At 44.1% G+C, this 15,804-nt stretch overlaps 1 long non-coding RNA gene across 1 annotated transcript; it reads right to left on the bottom strand.

Moving 5' to 3' along the window:
* Positions 1-1,204: 1,204 nt before the first annotated feature.
* LOC102550659 (uncharacterized) lies at positions 1,205-9,923 on the bottom strand. The gene is made up of 3 exons (XR_005486977.2): positions 8,217-9,923; positions 7,129-7,360; positions 1,205-1,749 (listed from the first exon to the last, which is right to left on the bottom strand). It is a non-coding gene; the product is annotated as an uncharacterized LOC102550659 (long non-coding RNA).
* Positions 9,924-15,804: the final 5,881 nt, after the last annotated feature.

Here is a 15,804-nt window from a genome sequence, read left to right as displayed (position 1 = left end):
GACCTTCCTATATTTTTAATGCCTACCGTCTGTCTACGCATCTCGACTGCATCTTCTTCTAGTATATCTTCTGTTTGAGTTGTTCTGTTTTACACCGGCTCAAGTTTGTCAGTTGCTTGATTTTTGAGACAGAATGTTTTGGAGTTCAGGCTAGCCTAGAAATCCCCTGATGGCCTTGAACTGGTTTGTAGGTTGATATCATCATGCAGGTGAAGGCAGACAAGTTAGGTCAAGGCCATGACTGGACAGTAAAAAAATAACGTGGAGACAAAGCTTTTGTAAGGCAGGAGAGAAGGAAAAAAAAGGAGAATCATATGGAGCTTGAGAAGGATGACCCAGATCCAGGTGTTCCTGAATTGCCAAGGTAGCTGGGATGGATTTCTGTAGACAAATTTATCTTATCTAGGTGGGCAGTTTATATCCTTATCAATTGGTCTTACGTTTATCATGTGGATGTATTGTGGATTGAGAATTTAACATATAAATCTGATTATTGGTTTACAGTTTGTTGTGTCTTGATTTTACTGGGCAGTTGGGAGTTTATACTTTAACTACAGGGCGGGGAGTGGGGGGTTGCTGTGAGTATGGGCAGAGTCTGTGGCAGGGAACCGCGACAGGCCAGCTGCTGCTGGACTTCTAGAACCATGATTTTACCAGGTAGCTGGAACCAGAGAGTTCATGGCTAGCAGAGAGCTGCTGGGAGAGATACTAATCTGAGATAAATTAGCGCTAGTAACCATGGCCCGTTGGAGCCAGAACTAGCAAGAGCTCAACTGCCAGGGTACAGGAACCAATTCCGCCACCTTTTTTATTTTTACCGAAACACTGGCAACACCATGGCAGCAACACCACTCTTGTCTCTCTCCCACCATCCTCTCTTCCTTCTCAAGTCCCCAGCTGGCAGATCAGCCAGTTGGTTTCAGAGTTTGTTATTGCTGTTCCTTCTTTCCTCCATCTTTCAATGATCCCATGCCCCACCCAGAACAGATGTTTCTAAGCTTATGAAACAAACTTGATGTTTACTTATCAACACCACCCAGTGCCATGGTGCACATCACCCATCACGGTCGGTGGGGTGAAGTGGCATTCACGAGAGGCATTATCACAACGTACCCAACAACGCCACCTTAAAGGTGGGATGACTTTCTTCAGCTGATGACTTCACAGACTGTAGTTCATGGTCTTGATGTCATTATTCCTGGGACTTCAGTAAGGGGGAGGGGTAACACGATGGGGACCATGATAGAGCAGAATCGCTCACCCTGTGGTGTACAGGAAGCACACAGGAATAGAGGCAGAGACCCTAATGTACCCTACAAGGGCATGGCCCCAATGATCTGACCTCCTCCCACCTCTCCAAGGTGCTACCGTCTCTGCCTAGCACATCTCCACAGGAGACTGACCAAACCTTAAACATTTAAGTCCAAAACATAATGCAATCAACCATCAAGCCCTTTTTTTAAAATGTTAGTTTCATTTCCCATTGTGATCACCTTATAATTTTCAAAATACTTTTAGTGCACATCGCTAATCAACTCAAAATTCACTAACAGTGACTTTTTCTGTTCTACCTTATTTTTGTATTGACAAAATACAATATAGTAAGATAAACAAAACCCATCACATGCAGGCTGGCCAAGACAACCCAACCCAAAGGGCCCCAAGAGTGATTAGTGGCAAGACGACTCCTGATGATTCCCCTGTGTGGCGCCTGTGTGTATCCTGGGGTCGCCCCTTCCTTCCCTTCACCTGGAAGAGATGATTGTGTTATTTTCAAGGTCAGGTCACAAGATACATTTCAGCTTCCCTTTGCACCTTAGGTTGCTTGCTCACGGCTGTTAGGAGGGGTACACACGGTAAAGAACCAAGCCTTCCTACCACAACCTCACTGATGCTGGTAGGCCAGGTCGACATGTTGAAGGTGGATTCCCCCGAACCTGCCCATAAAGCTTGCAGATCGTTTTAGCATGACTGTGGCTTTGTAGCAGACTCCTCCCAACAGAAACAGCCAGCCAAGCTATACCCCAATCCTCACAGAACAACTAATACTCTCGCCTTTTTATATTTAAAGATTATATATATATATACATATATATATATATAAATGTTTTCTGGTTGCTATATATCTGATATATACATGGCTGATAAATACACACACACACACACACACACACACATACCAAATCCAAAAGAGAAATCTTTTTTTATTTCTGTGACTTTCTTTTTAATTTGCCATGTTCCTGGTTTTTTTCCTCATACAACATATACAGCCTAAACTTAATAATTTAATATATATATATAAAAAATCTGACTGTATAAAGCAAGGCATAGTAGTTCACACCTAATCCTCCTTGGGAGGCAGGAATTGAAGGTCATCACAGGCTACACAGAATAGTCAAAGGCTAACCTGATCTATATATCAAAAATAATTAATTAATTAGTTAAATCCAGGCTCTTATAAAGAAATAGACAAATAGCATCATCCAAAAAAAAAGCCAATAAGATGCAAAATAAAAAATAAATCCCACAGCACCAAAACACTGGATTTGTAGTCATCCTAAAATACCTTCTTTATTTTTTTGGGGTGGGGGGTTTTTTTTTGGTTCTTTTTTTCAGAGCTGGGGACCGAACCCAGGGCCTTGCGCTTCCTAGGCAAGCGCTCTACCACTGAGCTAAATCCCCAACCCCTAAAATACCTTCTTTAATTATCCAAACTCTGGTGCCAAAAAGCATTGCTATTTGTTCTTGTTTTACATACATTTACATATATTCCCAGACATTCCTTGTTCATATTATATATATAATTATATTCTCAGATAACTGAAATTTTGCTAAATCATATCAATAGATATAACTCCTCAACTGACTTTTTTCTCAAGTTGGGAAGTAAAGTCATCCTGTTAATAACCCATTAATACAATCTAACAATGCTATTAACCTAAGACAAACATTGAACACCAAAACATTCCTCTGTCTATATTAGAATTGAGCTCTAGTGGGGTATCATTTAATTGAATCTCTAGATTCACTCTGAGTGGGGATAAGCTATGACTGAACCTTTTCCTTGCAAAGTATCCTGACGGATATAGTGCGATCACCATTTACATGATCCAAGATTAGGCTGATAATAAAAAGGAATTAGCCTAAAATACCAGCCTAGAACCCTTTAGTTTGTGTGTCCCTTAGAAAAGCAACATACTGCTAGACTCCCGGTGGTCTGTGAGGATTTTGGTAATCTCTACGGATCAGATGTGGAATGAAATTCATTCACTGATTCAACAAATATTTGTTGAACTCCGATTACATGCCAGGCATATCACACGGCTAGGTAAGCCACAATGAAGAGTGACAGCCGGCTTCCCTGGCCTCAGACCGCAATGGCTGGCAGCGTATAGACCTCTTGTTTGTTTTGTTTTGTTGGTGTTTTTTTTTTAATCCTGAATAGGATCTCTTCATCATTTCAAATGGTAATCACTTTTGGAAAGAAAAACCAAAAGGTGATACACGGGTAGGAATGTATAAATAAATAACGGAAGGCTTGCAGGAGGAGTGAAGCTAAAACTTTAGGTCAGAGAATTCCAGTCTGAAGAAAAGTCTATCGCACGTCGAATCTTTCTCACCGGTGATATATAAAGATAGATAGATAAATAGATAGATGGATGGATGACGGATGGATGGATGGATGGATGGATGGATGGATGGATGGATGGATGGATGGATGGGCTGGGATATGTATGTATGTATGTATGTATGTATGTATGTATGTATGTATGTATGTATGTATGTGTCTTTTTGTTTGCCCCAAATCCGACATGGTCAAATATACCTCCAGTCATCATCCCTTAGTTTCCAGATTTGGTCCCAGCATAGAAACGAATACGTGAAAAGTCTAGTATGCAGACTTACCCTCTCTTTCGCCCTAGCTTCCCTGATAGTCAAGAATCCTTTGGGAAACATTAGGTGTTGTTTGGACTCCGCAGTTATACCTATTCTCAAAGATTTTTCGATTCGTTTTGAAAATTCGGTGTCCCTGGGTCTTTACAAGATGTAAATTTAGAATCTTAACGTTCCTTCGTGATCCCGCTAAAGATTCATTCCCTAACCAACCACCTTTTTAAATTAACATATTGGAGTCTGACCAATTTCAAAGATTGTAAAAACAGCCATGACGTCTGGTGTTTGTGGAGTCTTGTTTCCACGTCCCTCACAGTGAGGCAACATGTGACTCTGTACCAGGAAGCTTCCCACCCACACACACAGCAGTGACTCTGTCCAGAAAGTGGATGCTTTAACCAAGAGCCTTTCCAGCCCCATCCGTTTCAGAAAGCCCTGGAATTCAGATCTGGGACCCCACCCTCTGAACTGTCCCTCACTGCTGATCTCTAACCTGGGACTGTCTCCTGCCTTCCACTCTGGTCCACCCATCTCACCTCGGATCCACTCAGCTGATACACAGGCCTGCCCTAGGCTCTCTAACAACAGCAAAACAACTGACTTGCACCAAATATTTTGGGAGTTGGGTCACTGGAGGGTGGAGAAGGACAGAGGGACTGAGGGGCTGCGGGGCTGCGGGCCGGGCCCGTCCTCCCATTGGCTCAGCCCTTTCCTCCTCCCCGGCCCCACGCGCTTGAAGTTCCTGCCAAATCGCTGCCTTTGTCTCAGAAACATTCCGCCCACACCCCAAACCCTCAGGAGCTCTCTCCTGCTCTCCAAGCTCTCGGGGTATTTTTCAAAGTAAATAAATTTCCCATTCTGAGAAGAATTCTGGTGCCAACTTTAATAAAATAACATTCCTCGGCCTTATCGCATACGATGCTCCAATTTAATCACGATTTTTTTTTAAATGTTAGAGCAGCTTCCAACGCTTGAATAGACAGAAGGAGGTTTCCATGTATTTTAGAGCTCGGGAAGCCTAACTTTTACCAAAAATAAAATAATTTAAAAACAAAGGGGAACCACAGGCAGAAGTGCCAGGCGCGCGGGGGGGGGGGGGGGATGGGGGGCCGAGGGCGGGGGCGGACGACTAACAACTGGTTTTCCGTGTTGTTTCCTAAGGGGAGCTTTAGAGAGGAGCTACTTGTCATCAGAGCTTCCAAAGCCAAGTTATATAAAACAGGACACTCCCTTTTATTTTCTAGACACCCACTGTGGTCGCTGCAAACTGCGACCCAGGGCGGGGTGAATCAGGTACACGCCCTTCGCCCTTCGTTTGTGCCGGCTCTCTGTCCTCTGGTCCTCTCTCAACTGAGGGATCTGCACACATGAGATGACATCACGAATTCCTTAACACTTTTCGTTAGAAACAGCCACTGCTCTGTCACTTAGGCTTGGCTGTGAGAAGTGCTTTTCTGAAGGAAATACATTTATCTGGAAGCCACAAAATTGTTTCTAAGTGTAGGTTAGTTTACTTAACGGCAGGAGCCAGTGCCTCTGAGATATTTTATTTCTGTGACATAATGAATTTCACAACCGAATGTGAGTAAAGGAAAGTTCTCTCTCTCTCTCTCTCTCTCTCTCTCTCTCTCTCTCTCTCTCTCTCTCTCTCTCTCTCTCTATTCTGAAAGTGTTTTGTGGAGATATTATGTCCCTAGTATTACATGTTCCTTGGCTCAGTTGGTAATGAGTATGTAGACTATTTCTTGAAAGGGGCATAATTTCCACATAATTTGGGGAGTATGGTTATTATTCAGATATTTCTACATAATTGTTCCAGCTTCCCTTAGAATAAGTTCGTGTGCCCCATGTGTCCATGGTCAAGCCTAACTCCGCTATCTATTTCCCTGATTCGTTGTGTTTTCCCATCACGGTGGTTATTAATAACGTGGGCATTTCTGCTGTCTCTGTAAAAGGAAATACTTCTCCAAAGGGATGATCTGTCAACCCTAAGTCACTTCCACTGTCTTCTACAGTCAGAACCAGCTTGTTCCCATGGAAAAGCCATACAACATGTTCTTGTTGTTGTTACTATTGTTGCGGTTGACCACAAACTCAGGTTGTTGGTTTTTATATTTGGTTGGTTTGGTTTGATTCTGATTGTTTTAAGACAGGGTTTCTCTAGGCAGCCAAGGCTATCCTGGAACTTGCTTTGAAGCCTAGGCTAGCCTCAAACTCAGAGATCAGCCTGCCTCAGCCACCCAAGCAGGAATCAAAGGCATGAGTCACCACTGCCTGGCTGAACTCTGTTTTAAACCTGTCCTGTCACTGAACTACAACACTAGTCCTTACTATACTATTTTTTAAAGCAGTTAGACTTAGCAAGTGCCCAGTCTGTTCACAAGGCTTTCCTAAAATAATCATAGGAATGAGTTGCCTCACTCATTTTTTTCTGTGTCTCTGCTTGACCAGGGCATTGAAAAAGCAAGTTACCAGAATGTGATACAGAAGGACCTGGAATGATGGATTTCTCGCCGGTTCAGAATTTCAATCATCTGACTTCCACAGCTGTGAATCTCCTCATGCATCCAGGTCCCCTGCCAGCCTCATAAACGCAGGCTCCCTGGGAAGATCTTAGAACAGTGTGATCCAATCTAGCGAGTGCCATGATCAAAAAAAAAGAGTGGCATTTGGGTGTGTAGAATATGCTTTTGAAAGCTACACTGTGGGTTTATTTTTAGGGTAGTGGACCATTCAAAACACCTACCTGACACTTGACAATGCCTTCAAAGAGTGCGTGCCGAGTCCCCAGCTTTTCAAGAATAGATGATTTGCCAAGAAGTCCCCTGGCCATGTGCAGTGCACTGAGAATTCACACATTTGGATTCTTATTCCTTGACACACTTATTAGATACCTACTTTATGCAAGGGCTCACGAGGCCCGCAAGATGAATAAAATCGCCCTCTCCCTTGGGAAGCGTATGTCCTCACGATGGAGGATGAAGAGGGTGACGGTAATAAAAATAACTCCAATAATTACTGTTTGCTTCACACACATTACCTTACATAATCTCCAGGACACCCACAGCAAGCAAGGACAATTACTGGTTCTCTTTTGCAGATGAGAAAAGTGAGGCAGGAAAGTTAAATAATCTTCCCAGGCCAGAAGATGCATTGAGTCATGAAACTAAGATTTAAGTTCTAAGAGTCTGATTGTGCATCCCTGCCCCTCGGCACCGCACTACATGAACATACCCATACGGATGACGCAAAGAGAGATGTGGATAGGGCCTGACCAGCCGTGGGAAAGAGAGTCATGGAGAGACTTGAGAGGCACTTTTAAAAGCTGAAGCTGCTATGGTAGTACAAATGGAAGTCTTCATATCCTCCTTTTAGGCTATCTCCTTTATAGGCTGTTCTTGCTTTTCTTCAGGTTCCAAATGGCTTTTCCATTGTCCTTCTTGGCTCCTGGGGTCTCAATGTTTTTCTGAGAAACAGCAAGCAGTCAGAAAAGACCTGTGAAACACTCCCAAGGCAGCATCAACCACAGCCCTAGGCCCCCTCCATTGCCTCTGCCCACACTTGCTGTGACATTGGATGTTCCTCCCCTGCATGCTGTCCCCCAGGTTAGCCCTCCACTGGGCACTGGGTTTTAGGCGTTGTCATGGTATCTCACTCTATATTCCAGGCTGGTCTGGAACTCAGCATACAGCTCTAGGCCAGCCTGACCTCTAATTCCTCCTGCCTCGGAGTCCCAAATGCTGGGGTTACAAACATATAACACCATACCTGTCGAATGGTTTCCTTTTTAATAATTCCATGCCCAGCCATTGTAATATCATAAAGTTTGTCTTTCTTGACCTGTTCTCTTCTCCTTGATGATCTCGTCTGAGTGTGTGGCTGTCAATATCACTCGTAATGCTAGCAATTCTAAAATCTGTAACTCAAATGTAGATGCTTCCTCAGTTCCCAAGTAACACGTCCAACTGTTTACCTACCCAGTGGGCCAGGCCTACTACACAGCTGTGGAAAAGACATCTGAAATAAGACTGGTACAGAGTGCGTCACTCACTTCAAGCTACTTACTCTGGCTGTCTTTCCCTTCCCTACCAACAGTAATTCCACTCCTGGTTGCTCTGGTCAAAACAATTGAAGTAACTTTTGCTCCTACCTCCACTCTGTAAGTAGCAAATTCTGTGAGTAGTAGCTACAAGTTATCTTAAGAATCTGACGGGGATTGGGGATTTAGCTCAGTGGTAGAGCACTTGCCTAGCAAGCCCAAGGCCCTGGGTTCGGTCCCCAGCTCCAAAAAAAAAAAAAAAAAAAAAAAAAAAGAATCTGACCATTTTCCTCCTTTTGCCTGATGGGTTCCTGTTTCACTGGCCACCTCTCCAGTCTTTAAACACAAACTCCCTTTCCTGTCCTCATTCTTCCCTTGGCTTTCAAAAGCTCTCCCCGCATCATGTCGATTCTCAGATGTCCTGTTTGAAGGAAAGACATCCACTCAATCTTGTCTCCAACCCCCACCCCTTCCCCGTCCCAAGCCACACTCCTGTTGTGCCCCGTTACCTTGCTTTGCTTTGGTTCTCAGTACTTACCACAGGTGGAGACAGACCAGGGACTCATGCTTTGGTGTAGACCCCAACAAATACTCTGTGAATTAGTGAAAAGCAACCCCTTGAAAGGTTGGAGAGTAAGGGGAGGGCCAGCAAGTTCCATGAATACACCGTAGCAAGCACTGTCAACTCCATTCCAGAGGGAGGGAAGCCAGAATCAGAGACTGGTTGACAGGCATCTGCAACTTGGACCAGCTAAATCCAGATCCTTGCAGTGATGATGGAGAAAGAATCTGGAATCCTGTTCTCGGATCTGCTTGGATCTCTTCCTGCCTGTACTGTATTAGTTACCAGGTCCCTGGCATCTAAATGAGACTTCTCATTTGCTCACCATTGGGATTCTCTCCTACGTGTTCCCCTCCTTTTCCCCATCACAACTAAATGAACAACCGACTCACCATTCAGGCAAGGCCTAACAAACCAAACCTCCTCTTTGCAGATGTCTGTGACCTTGTCCTCCTGTGTTTGAACTTGGTTATGTCTGTGGATTCTATCTCACAGCACCATCCACACCGTCCTGGTCAGTAGTTATGTTCTGTATGCTTCGAGTTTTTGGTCGGTTGGGTTTGGTTTACCCCATAGTGCTGGAGAGTGAAGGCTCCGGGTTTCACAGATACTAGGCGAGCCAGGTACCAGCTTCACCACATACCGTGTATGTTGTTCTTTTCGTTTCTTAAAAATTCAACTTATTTTTTTTAAAGATTTATTTATTTATTCCATGTATGTGAGTACACTACTGTGTTCAGACACACCAGAAGAGGGCATCAGATCTCATTGTAGATGGTTGTGAGCCACCATGTGGTTGCTGGGAATTGAACTCAGGTCCTTTGGATGAGCAGTCAGTGCTCTTAACCACTGAGCCATCTCTCCAGCCCTCAACTTATTTTTAAATTTCATATCTGTGTATTGTATTTAAACTATCTCTCCCTCCCTCTTCTCTCCCATGCCATCCCCACCCCTAATCCCTCTCAACCTCATGACCCCATTTTCTTTCACTGTTCATGTTACAATGTATGTGTCTAATATAGGGACAGATTAACATATGTATCTGTTTATATGTATATATACACACATACACATACTCACAACCTGTTGGGCCCGTTTTTTGTGTTGCTCACGTGTATAGCACCATTTGTTACCAATTAAGGGGTTCATCCCTGAGGAAGACTCATTGCCTGGAACTCTTCCTGTAGGGGTGGAGCCTGTCAGAGGAGAGAGGAGAAATCTTGTTAACCGTTTACAGAAACTACTCTAACTCTTCTCCCCAAACTACCATGCCTTTCTCTGCTGCACCCTGTCTCATCTCTTCACAGCATGTATCATGACATGATCAAATATTGCAAGATCGATTAAGTGCACAGACACCGTTGCTCAAGGTCATGACCCCAGAGCTTGCACCAGCAGGTGGAATGTTTGGTTAATGATGAAGAAGAAGAAGCCAAAGTTCCTAACACAGATGACTGGGTCTGCTACAGAGGCCATAATGCTTTGCACCCAAACCCACCACACCCGTACTTTCTGTTCTTTGTATTAAAGTTTCTAGATTCTAAATTTTTATGTTAGAAGTCAGAGAAGTGGGGTTGGGGATTTAGCTCAGTAGCAGAGCATTTGCCTAGCAAGCACAAGGCCTTGGGTTTGGTCCCCAATTCCGAAAAAAAGAAAAAAAAAAAGTCAGAGAAGTACACTCTACTGTAATCGTAACTGTGAACACTTGCATGAACTCTGCTCAAAGATATGGTCTGTCACCCGATTTTATGCAGTTAACAAACATTCATTGAGCATCTGCACCATGCCAAGTTATGTGGAAGAGGAAGGCAGGTAAGGCAGAGTCTGTCCTCCAAGCACAGGTGAGATCAAACAGACTCACAAGTATTTTTTTTTTTTTTTGGTTCTTTTTTTTCGGAGCTGGGGACCGAACCCAGGGCCTTGCGCTTCCTAGGTAAGCGCTCTACCACTGAGCTAAATCCCCAGCCCCACAAGTATTTTTTAAGTCAATACACGACTGTGAAAGTTCAAGAGAGAAAAATATGTATTGTGGCTCACATGAATACAGAAAGCTCAGAAAGATCTAAGTGGGACTTTTTGAAGATAAGCAAAACTACAACAGGCGACTCTTCATGACCTGCATAGAAAAGCTTGAGAAATGCCAAAGCCTGGCTCTGAGTCTAAGGCTCTCTGACTCGAACACTGAACATAGGAGCAGCCCCATACAATGAATCAGTTATCCTAGCGGTTTTTTTTTTTTTTTTGGTTCTTTTTTTAGGAGCTGGGGACCGAACCCAGGGCCTTGTGCTTCCTAGGTAAGCGCTCTACCACTGAGCTAAATCCCCAGCCCCTATCCTAGCGTTTTAAACTTGAAGACAGTGCCTAACCTCCCCTTGGCCCCTTACCTCCACTAACACACACACACACACACACACACACACACACACACACACAGAGTGGTGTGGGGGGTGGGGATTGAGTTGAACTGTAGAATCAAAAGCACATTCAAGGATAAAAGGAAAATTGAGCCAGGTGTGGTGTAACCTCCTTGTGATCCCATCATTTTGAAGTCAGGGAAGGAGGTGTTTCTGCTTAGAGAGGGAGTCTTGCTAGATAGCTCAGGCTAGCCCTGAAATCACTCTCTAGCCCAGGCTAGGCTTGAACCAACAATCCTCCTGACTGAGTCTCCCAAGTGCTCAGATTATAGACATGTTTTATCAAGCCCAAATCCCCTTGTTTATTCTAACTCAGAGAATTTATGGTTTTATATTATAGAATTGTCAAGATGAGGAGTTTTGTGGGGATACAAAGTTATTTTGTTTTTGCAATGGTTCCCTTTTTTTTATGGGCAGTGTTCCCAACATCACCAGTGAGGGTATCTTCCACTAATCAACACTAACTGACACAACATGCGAAGGACTTTATTAAATTTAATACTGAAATAAACGGGAGGTTTTTGAAGTTGATATAAATCCTCATTAGACCAACATTGCGAGTGGAGAAGAATCTCAGCGTTCTTTCCATTGATTTAACTCTCCAACTTGTTAGTCAAATCATTTATAATTTCAGATTGATTCAGATGGGAGCACACAGATAATTAGTTCATGCAAACAACATACTGTCTCGTGACTTTCAGAGAAACAGGACACAGGAAGAAATGAGGCACGTCGACAGAAAAATCGTACGGCTGAACAAAGCTAAAGGCAGTCTCCAACAATTTCCCATCACAATCCAAACACGTTTTCTCACATTCCCACCTCTATATCCTAACTTCCTAACCCACTCTTCTCTTCCCCACTCCGTCCGTCCCTTCTGAAGAGCACCCGAGGCTGTTTCCAGCTACCAGCAACGTGCTTGGCGCCCGGTTTGTTCAAGGCTTGTTCATCTGCAGAGACTACCGGAAGAGAGGAGCAGGTGCTCTGGGATAACCGCGTGCTTACTCTTGCAGTGCCTCTTCTGTGTGAGGTCAGGAGTGGATCCAGTTAAGTCAGCGTTTTGGCCAGGACTCTCACTTCCTGTGAGGCCTTGGGTACAACATGATACTGAAATTAACTCTGCGGAGACAATGCAGTTAAAACCAGTAGCAGATGACACTCCCTACTTAGGACCGTCATTTGGATGAAGCCAACTTTTCTTTTGAGAGCCAGTGTCAAGGAGAGTTGCATCCATGAACCAATAGATTTCGAGAGTGTTCCAGAGGCTTCTGTTTCTGGGACTTAACTCTCTTAAGGATTTCTCCATTTGCTGTGATGGAGAACAATATTGATGACTCTTTTTCTCCAGGTCATCATGGTGTGTGTGTGTGTGTGTGTGTGTGTGTGTGTGTGTGTGTGTGTGTGGTATGTATCTACATGTGTGTGTGCAAAGTGTGAGTGTGTGTGAAGTGTGTGTGTATGAGGTGTGTGTGAGGTGTGTGTGTAAGGTGTGTATGTGTGTGTGAGAGAAGAGTGTGTGTGTGTGGTGTGTGTGTATGTATGAGGTGTGTGTATGTATGAGGTGTGTGTATGTGTGTGGTATGTGTGTGTGTGAGGTGTGTGTGTGTGAGGTGTGTGTGTGTGTGAGAGAAGTGTGTGTGTGTGTGTGTATGTATGAGGTGTGTGTATGTGTGTGGTATGTGTGTGTGTGAGGTGTGTTTGTGAGATGTATGTTTGGTGTGTGAGTATGAATGTATGCCTGTGCTCCTGTACGTACACACCTGTGTGTAGGCTGATGTGTGCCTTTGTATAAAGGCTGGAAGTCACCTTGGGTGTCAGTTCTCAAGAGCCACCCACCTTATTTTTTGATACATAGCCAATATGCTTGGCACAAGCTGAGCGCCCCATATAAGTGCTCAATGCAGAAGCTATGCATCTGTGACCCCAGCTCTCCTACAAAGAGGTGGGAGACTGAGACAGGAGACTCCATGTCAGTCCCAGGGCCAGCTAGCCTGGGCCTAAGCAGTGGTGAACGGATTTTGGCAAGGCCACTTTAGAGTTAGGTTATAACACTGGAAGGTCTTAGCACAGCAGACATCATGACAGAGGCAACCTTCAGGCCATTTCATCTGATAGTTCAACCTGCACATAGGCAGTACGCCTGCCAATGCAAGAGCAAAGACCAAATCCATCAAAGTCCATAGTTCTGGGAAAGTCTCTCCACGTAGTGTCCTAATATTTTGGCTTTCGTGAATCCTATTCTGACTAACTGTTCTTGCTAACTGAGGTGTATAAAACTGGGATGTGGTTTTTGTGCTTAAAAGCTCACCCTGAGAAAGGCTCAGGGCTACACTGGATCCTAAACACCCAGTGTAGTCTCTGGTTGGCTAATGAAGACTTTCTATTGGCTGGAACCCATGTCTGAGTGGTCTTCTCTGATGGCTACCCCACAGCACTTCCTGGTCTCCTGCCCTGGGAGTCCTTGGTTTTCTCCACCATCACAGTTCATTGAACCACAATTTGCCCTGTGCCAGCTTTGAATCAGGCCATGTTCTCCATCTGTGGATACATCAAAAAGCAAATAAAACAATGCTTTTGGCTGGAGGGAGGTTGTGGTCTGTCTTAGTTAAGGTTTTACTGCTGTGAACAAGCACCATGACAAAGGCAACTCTTATAAAGCACAACATTTAATCGGGGCTGGCTTACAGCTTCAGAGGTTCAGTCCATTACCATCAAGGCGGGAGCGGTAGTACCTATGAAGGCAGAGTTCAGGCAGAGCTGAGAGTTCTACGTCTTCATCTGAAGGCTGCTAGCTGAATATTGGCTTCCAGGCAGCTAGGGTGAGGGTCTTGAGCCCATGCCCACAGTGACACACCTACTCCAACAAGGACACACCTTCTAATAGTGCTACTCCCTGGGCCAAGCATGAACAAACCATGACAGGGTCAGTCAACAATAGAGAATTTTCCTAAGTGCTGGGTTCAATTCCCAGCCCAGAAAAAATAATAATATAATGTATGTGTGCCCTCAGACATTGATGTTTTAATTACCACAGATCTATCAAGAATAAGCCTATTAGATAACATAGTTTATAATGCCAGAGAGTTACAATAGCTGTGGGAAAAATAACAAAATAGAGCAAGCAGATAAAAAGAGGCTCGATTAAAGAGAAAAGAAAGGCTCATTTAAAGAGTCAAGCAGACGTCTTTTTTAAAACACCTAAAAATTGAGAGAATAAGTCAGGTGACCATCCACAGAAAGATGATCCTATCTGATCAGAGGGACTGTGGAAGACAAAGTCCTAAGGGACAGATGTTTAAGGAACAGTATGGCCAAGAAACATTAGGTCTTTGGTTAGTTGAGTTGGCTGTCTATCATCATCATCATCATCACCACCACCACCACCACCATCACCATCACCATCACCATCATCGTATGAGTGTGTACGGATGTATATGTATGACATGTATGTGCATACAAAGGCACATGAGCTTTTAAACTTTATTATTATTATATATGGTTTGAGTATGGTACGTGTAAATATGTATGTGCATACAGTGCACTTGAGCTTTTAAACTTCATCATCATCATCATTATATGAGTCTCTATGGATATTTGTGCATAATGTATGTGGATATACAGGTACACTTGAGCCACTGAGAACCCATGGAGGTCAGAAGACAACTTTTTCACCAGCACAAATCTCATATTGTCGGGTTTATACAGCCAGCACTTAACCTGGGAGCGCTCTCTCCAACCTTCCTTTGTTTTTTGAGACATATAACTCCAGCTATGCTCCAGCTTCCTGAGTAGCAGAGGATGGAGCTGACCTTTAGACCCTCGTGTCTTGAGCTCTCAATTGCTAAGATTAGTAGCGCCTAAGGCCAAACCTGGCAAAATTTCAATATATCTACTAACTTCTTTTAAATGTATCTACTAACTTCCTTTAAATGTATCTACTAACTTCCTTTAAATGTATCTACTCTTCCTTTTTTATAAATTTTAACTTCTTGGCTGCCAGGGATCAAACACAGGGCTTTGTATATACCTACAGTCTTTCCCACTAAGCTACAACTCCAGCTCCAGTAAGCATCAGTTTTACTGCTAGTGATTAATTGTTACTTGGAAGAGACTTTGGGTGAAGTATCACTTCTCAACCAGAGCGCTCTTACGTCAGTTGTCCTCAGTGAATCCTGTTGAAGGAGCAAATACCCAGAGATACATAATATTATTCAACCATGGAAACCTTTCCTTAGAAAGCATCTCAGGGGATTAGCACTGCACAGAACACTCTGGAAAAAAATGCTGCACCACACCCTCGTTCACTGGAGAGAGGAAACAGGGCTAGGAGTTAGACCTCCAGGCTCTGATGAAGCTACTGAGAGCACAAAACCCCTACCAGACAGCAGAGGAAAAGCTGCATTTACCCACAGAGGAGAACGCTCCACCAACCTTGTTTCCCGCCAGCGGTCTCAGAGCATCCTTGGCCGAGTTTCCCAGTTGCAGCTTACGTTTTCCCTAGTTTGCTGCCTCCAAGTTCTGCTGACCTTCTGACTGGAGCTGGATGGAGCGGGAAGGCTTCAAAGTGTACTCAGAAGATACTCTGGCTTTCTGTTGGGATTGGGAGACATGGGAACCTGCTGCCTGAGTAGCTTGGGGTTGGTGGTCTCGCCTGACTCCTTGGATTCGAACGGGGCTCAGGTTTTGCCACACCCCCTCTGCTAGTCCGGACAAGCTAGGGGAATGGACCATGGACAGGCGAGGGCTCTGGAAGAAGCTCCTTGAAGAACAGTGTGCATAAACTGCCCTGGGAAAGACTCTGAAGATCTCTACAAGCTAAGAAGCCAGGAAATGAACGGGAAACAGCTGGAGTAGGCCTGGCTGAGAAGGCCATCAGTAAGTCACAAGGTGTCACT

This window comes from Rattus norvegicus, chromosome 7 (assembly GCF_036323735.1).
Source record: "Rattus norvegicus strain BN/NHsdMcwi chromosome 7, GRCr8, whole genome shotgun sequence".
Taxonomy (NCBI): Eukaryota; Metazoa; Chordata; class Mammalia; order Rodentia; family Muridae; genus Rattus; species Rattus norvegicus.
The sequence above is the reverse complement of the archived record's forward strand: the minus strand, read 5'-3'. Positions and strand labels throughout refer to the sequence as shown.